Genomic DNA, 16,190 nt, shown 5'->3' with positions numbered 1-16,190 from the left:
AGCAAGAGACCAATTGGGTTCAATCTCCCCCCATGCCTTGTGTGAGCACTTCACAAAGCATGTATTTTATGTATATTTCCATCTTCATGCTCAATAATAGCCCAATTTTACAAAAATATGACAAGCTTTTAGCTTTTGAGTTTGCTTTCTACAAAAATAGGAAATAAAGCTAATGGACGGTGCACATGGAGTCTAGCACGCCCAATCTCAATGTCCAAATAGAAATAACATATCCGTGCGCATAGGCGCATACAAAATAATAATAAATAATCGATGTCTCGATAGACATAACAAAATATAGGCGTGGCGCCTATCAAAATATAATCCAAAGGTCTAATACTCGCTAGACTCCAATGCTTTCCTCCGCCACTGCTGCTATCTCTACACATCAACTGAAGCATTCACAATCGTTAGTAAAATAATACAATTAAATCGACAAAAGTGAATACCTAGCAGTCTTCAGCTACATAAATAAATCAACTGGTTAGAAATAAATCCTAACATTAATTTATTACGAGTGCGCACTCTAAACTCATAAACGTTTATTAATTTAATATGTATTTTGCGAAATCACCCGCTATGGAATCACCCATGTACACACTAAATTAATGAAACGCCCAAAAAGGACAGGCGTCCCCATCAACTTCTCGCACAAAGAATCCACTTTGTGTATGAGCCCCGGTCATCTAAGTTTACGGAATCCACCGTAAAACCTCACGGAATCCACCGTGGCACGGAATCCACCGTGGAATATGCCTCCTGGCATCAGACTTTCCTTTCAACATCCAATTCAGTTATAGCCATAGCTTGAGCCACTTCTCCTCTAGGGTCTAGAATCATGATTTTTGTACCCTTGAAAATTTGACTCTATGTTTGTAGTAGCTCCAAGAGAGGATAATGTGGAATGTGGATCCAAGTATTACTGACCAATTTGCATGGCATCCACAAGATAGAAGGGTCCAAAATGTGCATTTGCTGCTAGGAAAGTAGCTTCCTAATTATCATCCAAGCCATCCACCATGTTGACTATCTCAGCTACTACCAGTGGTTTGCAAGTTGTTGATGGAGGTAGGATTTTGTTTAAAAAGATCCTAGTTTTGTGGTGACCTCATTGAATTGTTAGTCAATTACAATCTCCGTTTTGACTTACTTGGGCTTGCTGCAACTAGAGCCGTCTGAGCAAGAGGTGTTATTTCTCACTTGCATGCTTCATGTTTAATACTACCAGAGAAAAGAGAAATGAAACACTTACTACTTCCATCAAGACTAAATGGATAATTCCAATAGGACGCACTTGCTAATTTTCCATGCAGAACAAAAAGGGGATTGGTTCCCAATTCATCAGCCCAAAATCTTGACAAGTAGCCAATGTGATAATGTTGACTCTTGAGCCATCGTCGAGCAATATTGTTATTTACTTGACCCTTGAATCGAAGAGAAATCGTCCGAATAGCAGGGCGTGACTATAATCCTAGTGGAATTGGCTCTTGTTGCACCTTGTGGACTTCCCCCTCTAGTGCAATTGCAATCAGAGCATGCAACTTCTAGTTTTGGTAGTACATGCCAATCCAATTGAATCATTTGCAACAAATGGTCCTTGAATGCTAGGACCAAATTTAGCAAATCTCCCAAAGGAATAGTGATAAAGATTAGTCCCCATGTGGCTTGTGTTTTTGAATTAGTTGGAACTGCATGTAAAGAAGATTGGACCTCAACTTCTAGTGCTGGCCTATTCCCTTTCCCCTTATGGACATTGACTTTGAGTTAGATGTGGATTTTGTATCACCATCGATGCTCGCCACTCTCGTGAGTATTGAGGCCGGTATATGAATCGGTTGCATATCCTTCATCACCATGAGTTCCTTCGTCGTCCACTTAGCCATCTAGTGGTGGACTTTCTCCCATTGTGCCCACAAAATTCCTACATGCTTCTTTGTTGCTCCTTTGAGCTTTTTGCTTGACCAGGTAACCACATTTACTTTTGGGTCAAAAAGCTCTTTGATTTCCACCATATTGACTAAAGGAAAGGGATTCAGATCCTGACTTTGCCTCTTTTGAACATCATATGCTTGGGCTTCCAACAAGATGGATAATCTTGGTTTGGCAGCTTGCACTCCTCCTATGCCTTACCAGTTTGCAAGCTACGCTCCTCCTGCACCTTGTCATGCCCCAGCATATCCCATCTGACTCCTAGCATTGTATCGGCAAACCTTCGTATTATGAGTAGCCATATAGCAAATACTATACCATTGCTTATTGAGACTACAATCAGTCTCGCATAGATGACCTGGATTGTTACACTTGGTATACCAAAGGGTTTTGGTTGTAGGTTTACAAGTGCCCTCTAAGGGTTTGTGGCCCTTATCCTTCCTCTTAGACTTTGTGGAATTTGACCATTCCTAATCTTCAGAGTCCTCTTCCTCATTGCTACTCTCTTTCTTTAGGTCTGAATCTAAATCTTAGTCCCTGGATTCTTGATGAGTTCTTTTGTCAATAGATTTAGTTGATTTCTTCCCTTTTCTTGACTTCTCCTTAGCCAAAAACATTTCAACATAGACAACACGTTGATAACAATATTATAAATTATTATCAAAGACATCTTTTGAAGCTAAAGCTTTATATATATCTTGGTTAAGCCCTTGCATATATAATGTGTGCAACATTTCACCAATAGGTTGTATGTTTGGAGACATTCTTCGTTATAGGACCTTAAATTGAGGTGTATAGCTCTAGACTGTGGCATCTCCTTGCTTGAAATTGTGGAGTCTCTCCAACATCTGTGTATCAATTTATCCTAGTTGAAACTGTGAGCGGAATGCTATCTTGGCATCATCAAAAGTTGCCCAATTATTTTTCACTGCGAGAGAAGCTGCCACCTTCTTCCACATCAATGACTTGAATATGGCCACCTTATGGGTGAGATCCACATGGGTGGAATAATTGACAATATGTGCCACCTCAAACTTTCGAAGGAAGGCATCCACATCTTCAAGTGATAAGCCCAAAAACTTAGAAGATGGAACCCATGCTTGTGTAACAACTCGAGTATGGATTGGGATATCACAAGGCGGAATGGATAAAACCACAATAGGTTTTGCTGACACAAATAGCTACCCTACTAGCTTTAATGATGTCATAGGAGGGATTGGCATACCTATAAGCATATCTCAAGATTGGGAAACAAAGGCAAGTGATGTTTGTGGGGTTGTGGAGTAGACTTCTCCATTGGGAGTTCCTCATCCCAGAGGAATGAAATACCCTCACGAGACTGTATATGGCAGGGCTTCTCATGCCTAGACCACCATGTAAGCATAGGATGGATGTCCTTTGGTAGACCTTGAGAGTGTGTGCATGCAGACCTATATGTGTGAGAAAGATCAGCATATTTGCCATGTGTAATTGAGTCCAAGTCTATACTGTGGTCGCTTGATGGACCTAAAAACGGGCCGGCATTGGCTCATGCACTAGTCGGGCCTCGTCACTACGCACAAGACAACCCCTCGGCCTCGCGGCCAGGAGCGTCTATCAAAATTTCTGCCTTCCTAAACATTGCGTTTGTAATACGTTGTAGTCCAAATGATCCTAACCCAATATTACTCCTCAAAGGGAGTCCCTTTCACATAGCCAAAAGGCTCGAATCACATACACATGGGGTTCCTCCTACGGCTGAATGCCGTCAACGCTCTGCGACTCTCCTACACCTTGGGGATTGGCCCCTCAGTGCGTCGCTCAACATATAGACATTTCGCACACAAGTCGCTCAAGATACCAAATAAGCGTGTCCAGGAATGTACCATTGTCCTTACTTCTCTTTCCCCTTTGGGACCCCACGACTAGCCTACAACATGGGTACCTCATTGCCTCTCATCGTAGGTCAGGTTCCAATAAACCAATTGCAATGCATGTCCAGGAGCTGGTCACTGATATTTTTTTAAATTCTTTTCATGCTCTATGCATTTGGTGGATGCCTAGTGCTCAAACATTTAGCAAACAGTATTGTGCACAAGTGCAAAACATTCTTTTAATGGTTTCCAACTACCGTTCGTGCTTCGTTGCATGGGCTTAGCACCGAGGTGATCCTCGTGCTACTAAGCTCTTAATTTTAATTATCATCCGTCCTAAATGCTATGCATAGAAATCAGCAACTTTTCCATCATCTCACACGGCATTTAGACATATTTCAACTCCTCTACCCTTTCCCGTTTAAATATTGCATCGTTGGATAGATTTATAGGGTATTTCACCATCATTTTATGTGAAAAAAATGGAAAAATACACACTAGAACAAGAAGGTGGGGTTGAACTGAGGCAAATCCTCATGCTTCAGTCCCCACAAACATTCACAAACATTGTTCTTATTTATCCTTATTTTTCGAAGTCCAAAATATATTTTTCCCCTATTTTTTAGGATTTTTCCACCCTTTTCTTGTATTTTTCCTTATTTTCTATATTATTTAATTACTGAAAATTCAAAACAGGTTATGGGCTATGGCCCTTAGTTCCTTCTTGCAGAAAAATGAAAGTTTAGTTGGTATTCCTATTTACTTTCCCATTTTTATGCCAAAAACCATCATTTCCCCTTGATTTTCCATGTTTTACGTGTTTCAATGTATTATTTTGAATCACAAGATGCATATTTTTCTGATTTTTTTATTATAACCAGCAAGAACTCATGGAAAACAACCACATAAACAATTTTTAGCCCACAGGAACAACATTTTATCAATCAAAATCTATAAAATCTCAAATTTCCTTTGAAAATTTTGAATTACCGCTTATTTGCGTGTTTCGGGTTTCATGTCCATGGCTGCAAATCTGAAAATCAGCAGCACTTCATGTCCAGCACAATCACCAATCACCATTTCCAGCCCGTGGAGCAATCGGATCCATGCCGGACAAGCCTCCATCATTCTTTCTTCTTCCTCCTTCTTCCCACATGAACTTGCCTTTAGAAGAGAGGGAGGGAGGAGAGAGAAAGACTGAAATCAGAGATCTTCAAAGAGGGCATCATTGCGTGAGCGAAGGGTGGCGATAGAGTCAGCATACAGAGGGGAATCAATGCCCATGATTTTTTCAAACACATTTGCAGGCTGAGGATTGAGGCATCAACATGTGGGCGCAAAAATCGACGTGATGAAGGCACCATCTTCCTCCACGATTTGCATCTTCTCTCTCCTCCAAAGTTTCATGCTACATTTTAAATTTGGGCTCCCAAGGGTCACTTGCCCATTTTGGCCAAATTTTGTCCACCCCTTCGTATCTTGACCGGTTTCTTGGCCATTTCCCCGTCCGGACTCGAAATCGAGCTCTAAAAAATCCTGGGCGTCCGGCTTAGCATCCCGCATTGGCCAGTAGCTCGTGTTAACCCGCACAACTGTTTGAAAATTTATGAAAAAACAACAAGTGTTGCTCGGGCGCCTTTAAAGCACTTTGGCGCTTAAAATCGTCCTAGATCGAGCCGCCGCCTTTGACGGTGAATATTTTTCCCTTGATATTCATAATTTTTTGCTATTTTTAAGCACTTCCCGTCACCTAAATTCCGCTCTCATTGGCGACCATGGGATAGGGCGACTCAGCCCGTCGAATCCACGAACATATCTGCACATAAACAATCAAAGAAGCATCAAACTGATACAAAACAAATATATAATAAAACTCAGCACAATGCTCCCCTACCCCTGGACAGAATCAAAGCATGACATCCACAAGGAGTAGGCCTAGCATCATCTAATAGAAGATCCGAAGTGAGTCACTAACCAGCTGCTCCAACACAGCCAAACTAAAAACCCTATCAAAGAGGTTGCCCTAAGTGGTAGTCTGAACTACGTACCAATTAAAGACAACACAACTAGGAGCTCCTGCAAGGCGAGGTCTCCTATAGCCTGATCAAAGAATATTTTCCTTCAGTACATGTCTTCTTTTAGGGTTTTATTGGATGAACATACTTGGGCATGTAAAAAGGAGGGAGCTGAGCGTAGTGACCCAAGGAGAACAGGGCATCGGCCTCAGGACCTGTCTCGGCACCCAAGAACCTACCAAGCCCTCGCAAGGCGACACTTAATCCTTTTTTAACGCTCACTTTTATTTTCGCTCCAACCTTCCTTGTTTTGTCATCATTCTTTTTTTTTTTGTTCCAGCAAGAAGCCACCCCTAGGAAGACAAGGTATCGGCCCCGAGACTGACTCGTCCCCAGGAACCTACCAGGCCTTCGCAAGGCAATGCGCAACTGCTTATATATTTTCATTTCTTCTTTTTTCTTTGATAGGGGTTAGAATCCCTTTTTACACACCTTCGTATTTATATTCATCTTTTAGGATATACAGAGTTTCTGGGTATCATCTTTATTATCTTATGGCAGGCTTCTCTAACTGCCTCACTACTAACAAGAACTCCTAGAACGGCTGCCTAGCAGGCTAGCAGGACAGGGCCACTAGGACTTCCTTCTAAAACAGGTCTTTTAATGTTTAACAATGTCTTTGCAGGAGGCAATGACTACTCCGACCTCCATCAAACATACTTAGCCTAAACCTGGCACTTCATGCCTTGGTTGCCCGGTCCCCAACAAAAATGTACCCCCTCGACAAGTACAAATACACATATAACAAGAAACTCGTAAAGGAGAAATATCACCTGGATTGGCCACAAGAAGCTTTCATCGCAGCAAAGGCTCCTCCAGGCTCCACCAAATTCCACGAAACACGAAACCTGTCCAGCACAACACTTAAAACAAAAACCCGATTAAACGCACCCGCACTAGACAGGGAAATGGCCCTCTTGGCCTAATGAAATCAAACACTTCACTACAAAACTGCATCGGCCCTCTTGGCCTAATGAAATAAAACAATACTATGCATAACATCCTCCTGGAAACAACTATGATAGACAGCAAAGCATACCATTCCCAGGGGAACAAAGGCTCGTAGCCCTATACTAAGTGCATTAAATTATGACCTATCCCTCCTGCGTATATTGCAAGAGGTGTTCGCATCACATGTCGTCGAATCAGTATATGGGTCCAAGATAATAAAGGCAGATGAGTCTCGCTTACCCTCTGCATCACCCAGATCAACCATCGTCTGCCAAAGAGGGCATGTTCAGAAAGCATACCCCACAACCGACCAGGTCCTGTCTCACCATCAATAGATATATCGGGACAAGGGCCACAATTAAAGAAGAGGTCTTCTTCATACGCGAAATTAGCCAATGAATCGGCAAACCAATTCAAGTTCCGTGGAATCAGTTGAAAAGACACTCTATCGAATTCGTCTAGCAGGGCTATGGCAGTATGATGGTACATGCAAAGGATGGGGTTTCGTACCATGTACGTCCCATTGAGTTGATTTAAAACCAACTGAGAGTCCCCTTTCACCAACAACTGGCGGATACCACCCTTCTTCGCAATATTCAAACCCATAATCAGGGCTTTGTATTCTACCATATTATTGGTAAAATTCACCCCGAGATAAGCAGCTAACTTTATGACAATGTGTCGTCGGGGGTCTCGGATGACAACTCCTACACTTCCTTTTTTGCATGCACCCCTGGACGCCCCATCAAAGTACAAGGTGTACGTCCATAAAGGGTGTACATATCCTGCCATCCGAAACTCTACTCGTAATTATGGTAATCGAAATTCAGCATATTCAATGGGTGGACTGTAGGCTCCATCCCTCCATCGTCATTGAATTCAACAGGGATGCTCGTCAAAATTTGTAGGCAGTGATGGCAGAAGACCTTAATCTCCCAAATAAATGTCTCGCCTTCTTGCTCAATCACCTTGTATCCTTTGCTCCACCAAATGAGCTTTCCCTGATGATACCTCTGTTCCAAATATGGGTGTTCTAAATAAGGGATCAGACGACCCATCAACCTTTATCACGATTTCCTTACAGATGTTTGATCGATCTCGCCTAGACCTGCAAGGCAATCATAGCTTTAGTGCAATCAGAAATAATAAGGTTTAATATTATTAAGATTAACCTTATTTTTAAATTCTATCCCCTCAAGGTCAGCTAACAGGATGATAGATTTATTCTTTCCTATTCTAACGATCCTATAGGGCCCATCCCATTTGGGTTCTAGCTTGCCTAGGAATAATTCACGTTGTGCGTCATAATACAAAACAAGCTGTCCTTTCTTAAAGGTGTATTTCTTGGCTTTGATGTCGTGTAATTGCTTCATTTGGCGCTTCGCCACTTCTTGGTGCAATAAGCTCTGCAACTTAAGCTCATCTAAATGTGCTAGTGTCGTTAAGCGCTCAAAAAGTGCGTCTTCATCGCTCAAAGAATGATTGATGGCAAACCGAATAGTTGGCAGCTCAATCTCTAAAGGCAAGACACACTCCTCCCCATATACTAACTTGAACGGGGTATGGCCAGTGGCTCGTTTGAAGGTCGTATTATAGGCCCATACTGCCACGTATAACTTTTTATCCCAATCCCGTTTCTTTTCTAACACGATTTTGGACAGGATGCCCACAAGCTGCTTGTTGGTGCTTTCAACCTGCCCATTGGCTTACGGATTATATGGGGTTGTCTTGTTATGCTTGATTTGCCACATCTCTGTCAAACCTTTGATCACCTTATTCAGGAAATGGGTTTCGCGGTCCGACACTAATTCTTTCGACGGACCAAACCGACATATTATCTGCTCTAAAAGGAAACTAGCAGTTTCTTTAGCATCATCTTTCCTTGTTGCATGCGCTTTTGACCACTTTGTAAAGTAGTCAGTTGCTACAATGATGTACCTCTTTTGCGTAGTCGACGACGGAGTAATAGGGCCCACAAAGTCTATTCCCCACTTCTCAAATGGAAGTATCGCCATAATAGGGGTGAGTGGTCGTTTCCTATTCTCTCGACTACTATGTCATTAGCAAATATCGCATCTCTTAACATACGCAAACGCATCCTGGAAGATGGCAGGCCACCAATAACCTGCTCTTAAAGCCTTTTGTGCTGTAAGCCGTCCAGCAAAATGGCCACCGCAAGCAAAATCATGGCACTCTTCCAAAATGAATGGCACCTCATCAGGCATCACACATCGGCGATAGATGTCATCAACCCCTTGCCGATATAATGTACCTGCGATCAAAGCAAACTTTAACGCTTGCTGCTTAATTTTCCTTCTCTCAGCTTTAGATAATTCGGATCCCACCTCTCCCGTCGATAAATAATGTGTTATTGCAGCATACCAGGAGGGAATAGATGCCGTATCTATTTTAAATAACATCTCCATGTCACTACCTTTAGCCACCGATTCTTTCGGCTCCCCAAAGTCCACTAGACATTCCACGATGCCTTGCAATCTTGGTGGCTTACTTTTGATTTCATAATCAAATTCCTGCAAAGTGATCAACCACTTTGCTAGACGATCAGGCGGCTGTAGCTTATTCATCAATAATCGAAGTCCCTCCACCTTCGTATAAAGCACGACTTTCTCATAGAGAATATAATGCATGAACTTCTTGGTCCCAAAGACCATCGCTAGACACAATTTCTCCATGTAAGTATAATTGATTTCGGATACCCCTAGCTTCCGACTAGCAAAAGCAATCGGATGGTACCACTTCTCTTTCCAAATTTGGGCTAAACAGCAAGCTGATACTATACATGGTGGCTGCTGAGAATATATAGAACACCTCACCTCTTTTAGGTGCTTTTAAAACGGGCGCTCTTGCTAGCTCTTGTTTCACATCCTCGAATGCTACCTTACAAGGGTCACCCCATACAAACGAACAGCTAAAGGACAATAAATTTGTAAGCGGCAACATTCTTTCTGCTAAGGCGTTGATGAATCTACGGTAGTAACCAACCGAAGACAGAAAGCTATGAACCTCTTTCGGAGTGCGTGGTGGACCCATGGCAACTATAACTTTGACCTTCTCGGGGTCTGTTGCAATTCCTACCGAACTGACCACATGACCCAGCAATAGCCCATAAGGTACTCCAAAAACAGACTTCCGTGGGTTTAGAGCGATGCAAAATTGTCTACAGCGCTCAAAGCATTTTCTTAAAATGATCAACTGCCTTCCTCTCACGGTGGCGGCCCCTAAGTCATCAATAAACACCTTCAACTCTTCAGGGGATATGTCACCGAATGTCTTATCTGCTGTTCGTTGCCACGAACCAGGTGCATTGCATAAACCAAAGGCCATCACATGGTATGCAAAAGTACCAAATATAGTGATGAAAGTTATTTTCAACTTGTCCTCTTCTGCAATTGCCATCTGGTTATATCCTGCAAAGCAATCCATAAACGAATATATCTCCCTACCCGCCAATTGATCCAAAATCTGGTCAATAAATGGCAGCGGGTAGTAGTCCTTAACTGTCTGCTTATTCAGCTCCCTAAAGTCTACACATAAACGGATTTGATTATTCTTCTTCTTTCTAATCACAACTGGTGAACACCATTCCGTGTGTTGCACAGGAAAAACCAAACCCGCTTTTCGAAGCTTCTGTAGCTCTTCAAACAGCCCGTCCCTCAGTTCAAAAGGCATACGCCTTACTTTCTGCCGTACAGGACAACTGCCCTCCTTCAACGGAATTGTATGAACAGCAAGACCAGGAGGGATGCCTCTCAACTCATCATAACTCCAGGCAAAGATATCACGGAATTCCTGGATCAAGGCCACATAGTCCTCCCTTTCTGCTGAGCTGAGCATAGAACCTAATTTGATTGGCCGCGAATCATCAGGCGTACCAAGGTCTAGCTCGATAACATCTGCATCTCTTATACGATCTTGGCCCTCTATTGGCTCATTCAAAGTGATCTGATAGATGTCTTCCGTGGTGGATCCCTCTTTGGACTCATCACTCGATGATGTCTCACTGGCAGATAAATCTTCTAATGTCTCCAATTCTGTAGAAGATAGAGGAGCTCTCTCACTCTGCGGGGACTCAGGATAAGCATCAACTACCACACGCTGGACACCTCTGCCGAATATCAGTCGACCGGCAGGTATATCTACTTGGCAATCTGCTTGCAAGATCCAAGGTCGTCCGAGTAATACTTGGTAACTTGGACGGCCTGCAAAACGAATCACCCTAAAGTCCAACAGGCATTCTACATTTGCAACATGACATGGACCTTAGTAATGCAGCCTTCTGGCTGTCTCAAACTATCATCTGCCATTCTGAGAATTGTGGAGGTATCTTTCTGGATTGCAAGACCCAACCTTTCCATCAGTTCAGAACTCCTAATGTTAACAGATGATCCCGTGTCGACAATGGCATAATCTACTAATATCCCATCGACATAGGCTGCAACCCTTGGGCAATGCTTCTCAGCATGCTCGAACCAGTCATCACCAACTCGCGCAATACCCAAAGGTTCTACGATATACCCGGTACGTAGGATCTTTCTAAATTCCTTATGTACTCCTGGGAAAAGCTTAATAAGCTGTAAAAGATTCACATCCGGCTTAACTTCGCAAAAAGAGCTCGCCAAATCGAATTCATGATAGTTTGATAGAGCTCGCTTTTCACGCCAAACCATCCGCTCTTTAGGTCGCTGAACCGGCTTTATTGCCTCTTTCTTAACTTTCACCTTCTTCTTTGGTGGTTCCTTATTAGCTTTACTCTCTACGGGCTTCAAGGGTCCCCCTTCCATGGAAGGATCCAAAACTTGTGTTTCTTTATCGCCTTGTTTAGGGTTTCCGTCGACAGGCTTATCCTTGTCGGCTTCTTTATCCTTTTGACCTCTTGTAAGGACAGCTCGTAGATTAGAGGTTTCAGCATCATTAACGCGTACAGCCTCAATCAAACTGACCCCACTACCACTTGGTAGCTCCTCCACTGTAGTCTTTGGTCGTTGAAGTATTTGTTTAGGCCCGTCCTCTCGCTGGGAATCATTTCCTTGGGCACGATGATTAACAGGCCCTGGTTGCCGACTTCCTCGCTAGAGGGAACTGATCTTACTCCAGCAAGTAGCTGCTAAATGGCCGGATTTTCCACAGATGTCGCACTTAACATTTGGGCAATTTCTCGGATAGTGCTGCCCACCACACCATTTGCAACTAAACCTCGAAGGTGCACCCTCATCTGGGTATCTACTTCCTATCAAATTTTGTTGTTTTTTAAGGAAGTTGACATCAACGGCTATTTGTCGATACTGCTCTGTAATCATGTCGGTATAATGCTTCATCATGTCCTTAACCTCGCCAAGAACATTGGAAGAACTCGACTCATAGCCTTGGTCATTACTATGTCGTTCCATCGGCCTAACAATTCGATTAGGCACTGGTTGTTGAGTCACAGGCATGGTGTTAGAATTGATCGCCTGGCCTCCACCACTTGGAGCCATTTGACTGCCCGTAGGCATCGACATGCTAGGGGGAGCTAGTAATAAAGGGACATTCTGCATCATGTTTCCTCTCCCATTAGGGTTAGCCATTGCTATCCCTTGGCCACTACTGCCATTGGCCATTGCCATATTATTTCCCAATACTAAACCCATGTTCGAATTGCCTCGAGAAGCATAGGCTGCTTGTAGTCGAGATTCCACCTCTTGTGCTCGTGTAATGGCAGTATCTGTATCCCCCAAGGGGACACTACGCAACTGCAATTGGATATTAAAGTCCAAACCATGTAGGAAATATTGTAACTGGGCAGCTGCGGGGATAGGAATAGAGGTGTCCAACTTACGGAAAACCTCTTTTATCTTCTTCGCATAAGCACGAATATCCTCGTGTGGTTCTTGGCGGGTCACGTTGAGTACACGCAACCAATATTGCCCACCCCTTTCAGGGGCAAACTCCCTTCGAAAAGCTCCATAAAATGCATCAATGTTCAATATGGTTCCGGCTTCTAAACCATGATACCATATAGCGGCTCTTCCTTTGACAGTCGTATTGAAGAACATCATTAAATGTCCTTCTTCTTGGATGCGACAGTTAAACATCAGCTTTTGAAACTCCCTAATGTGGAGTTCCGCATCTTCCTCAACTAGCCTATTAAAAATGGGTAGCGGGTAACCTAGAGCCGGCAAATCCGTCGTTCCTGTTGGAATTGCAATAGGCTGCGCCATGACAATGATTGGATTTGCACTAGGAATAGGGGACGGTGGGGTTACACCTCCCGTACTTGACGTGGACTGGCTTATAGAAGGAAGGGGAGCACTAGAGCTTCCACCTTCTCCTAACTTACTGCTTGTGGCCCCAAGACCACTAGATCCACTCCCTCGTAAGGGTTCAGCACCGCTACGCTTAGGAGAATATCTCCTAAAAATTTCAGCACGTCGCCTAGCTCTTTCGTCTCTTTCTTGCTTTTGGATTTCTGCTAGACGATGCTTATCAATAAATAACGAATCAATCTCAGTATCCTTTGGCATAAACTGCTAGTTGGTCCCTAAACAACCAGGATTCGAGAACCGCCACTTTTAAGCGGCTCCCGGTAGACGCACCACTGATGGACCTAAAAATGGGCCGGCACTAGCTCATGCACTAGCCGGGCCTCGTCACTACGCACAAGACAACCCCTCGGCCTCGCGGCTAGGATCCTCTATCAAAATTTCTGCCTTCCTAAACATTGCGTTTGTAATACGTTGTAGTCCAACTGATCCTAACCCAATATTACTCCTTAGAGGGAGTCCCTTTCACATAGCCAAAAGGCTCGAATCACATACACATGGGGTTCCTCCTACGGCTGAATGCCATCAACCCTCTGCGACTCTCCTACACCTTGGGGATTGGCCCCTCAGTGCGTCGCTCAACATATAGACATTTCGCACACAAGTCGCTCAAGTTACCAAATAAGCGTGTCCAGGAATGTACCATTGTCCTTACTTCTCTTTCCCCTTTGGGACCCCACGACTAGCCTACAAGATGGGTACCTCATTGCCTCTCATCGTAGGTCAGGTTCCAATAAACCAATTGCAATGCATGTCCAGGAGCTGGTCACTGATATTTTTTTAAATTCTTTTCATGCTCTATGCATTTGGTGGATGCCTAGTGCTCAAACATTTAGCAAACAGTATTGTGCACAAGTGCAAAACATTCTTTTAATGGTTTCCAACTACCATTCGTGCTTCGTTGCATGGGCTTAGCACCGAGGTGATCCTCGTGCTACTAAGCTCTTAATTTTAATTATCATCCGTCCTAAATGCTATGCATAGAAATCAGCAACTTTCCCATCATCTCACACGGCATTTAGACATATTTCAACTCCTCTACCCTTCCCCGTTTAAACATTGCATCGTTGGATAGATTTATAGGGTATTTCACCATCATTTTATGTGAAAAAAAATGAAAAAAGACACACTAGAACAAGAAGGTGGGGTTGAACTGAGGCAAATCCTCATGCTTCAGTCCCCACAAACATTCACAAACATTGTTCTTATTTATCCTTATTTTTCGAAGCCCAAAATATATTTTTCCCCTATTTTTTAGGGTTTTTCCACCCTTTTCTTGTATTTTTCCTTATTTTCTATATTATTTAATTACTAAAAATTCAAAACAGGTTATGGGCTATGGCCCTTAGTTCCTTCTTGCAGAAAAATGAAAGTTTAGTTAGTGTTCCTATTTACTTTCCCATTTTTATGCCAAAAACCATCATTTCCCCTTGATTTTCCATGTTTTACGTGTTTCAATGTATTATTTTGAATCACAAGATGCATATTTTTCTGATTTTCTGATTATAACCAGCAAGAACTCATGGAAAACAGCCACATAAACAATTTTTAGCCCACAGGAACAACATTTTATCAATCAAAATCTATAAAATCTCAAATTTCCTTTGAAAATTTTGAATTACCGCTTATTTGCATGTTTCGGGTTTCATGTCCATGGCTGCAAATCTGAAAATCAGCAGCACTTCATGTCCAGCACAATCACCAATCACCATTTCCAGCCCGTGGAGCAATCGGATCCATGCCGGACAAGCCTCCATCATTCTTTCTTCTTCCTCCTTCTTCCCACATGAACTTGCCTTTAGAAGAGAGAGAGGGAGGAGAGAGAAAGATTGAAATCAGAGATCTTCAAAGAGGGCATCATTGCACGAGCGAAGGGCGGCGATAGAGTCAACATATAGAGGGGAATCAATGCCCATGATTTGTTCAAACACATTTGCAGGCTGAGGATTGAGGCATCAACATGTGGGCGCAAAAATCAGCGTGATAAAGGCGCCATCTTCCTCCACGATTTGCATCTTCTCTCTCCTCCAAAGTTTCATGCTACATTTTAAATTTGGGCTCCCAAGGGTCACTTGCCCATTTTGGCCAAATTTTGTCCACCCCTTCGTATCTTGACCGGTTTCTTGGCCATTTCCCCGTCCGGACTCGGAATCGAGCTATGAAAAATCCTGGGCGTTTGGCTTAGCATCCCGCATTGGCCAGTAGCTCGTGTTAACCCGCACGACTATCTGAAAAATTATGAAAAATCAACAAGTGTCGCTCGGACGCCTTTAAAGCACTTTGGCGCTTAAAATCGTCCTAGATCGAGCCGCCGCCTTTGACGGTGAATATTTTTCCCTTGATATTCATAATTTTTTGCTATTTTTAAGCACTTCCTGTCACCTAAATTCCGCTCTCATCGCTAGGTGTGGTTGGACTACACCAACTCTACACGGGACTGTAGGGTCTTAATATACTTAGACTCGACACAAAGATATGGTACCATTGCAAACACATCACTCACAACATATCAAATGAGATATATCTAAATAGACATCACAAACAAATTGACAGGAAGTAGAATGCTTATATATTCCAATAGTCTAGTTTACATGGTCCATATAGAGCACTATGGTTTCTCTGAGAGATAGCAAGAAGAAATAGCAAGACTCGGATCAATGGATACATACAAGGATTGACTACTCAGAAATACAAGGCATCAGTTAAATAACCATGGCTACAGCAATAGCACAACAAGGTAACTCTCTGTGCATGTGTGTGTGTTCGTGGGACTATATCTATGTATGTCTCAAACCCTCATCTCTTCCTCTCTACTTCTTATATAGCCTTTTTTGCCTATGGTACCTTGAAGTTCTTTTGCTGCTATCCTCGACTACATTGCTACCTTCTGTTATTTTACTATTGCCATGATGATCTTTGATTGACACTTAATTGCCAATCCACACCGTCCTATAAGCCTTCAAAGCTGGAACACATTCTTATTTGTGTAAGATTCACCCTTATTTGGATTGCAAGGATGTTAGAGACATGCTTTCAATGTATTTGTCTATTGTTGTGATTCT

This window comes from Lygodium microphyllum, chromosome 5 (assembly GCF_053477565.2).
Source record: "Lygodium microphyllum isolate KBCC chromosome 5, Lygodium_microphyllum_v1.1.10, whole genome shotgun sequence".
NCBI lineage: Eukaryota > Viridiplantae > Streptophyta > Polypodiopsida > Schizaeales > Lygodiaceae > Lygodium > Lygodium microphyllum.
The sequence above is the reverse complement of the archived record's forward strand: the minus strand, read 5'-3'. Positions refer to the sequence as shown.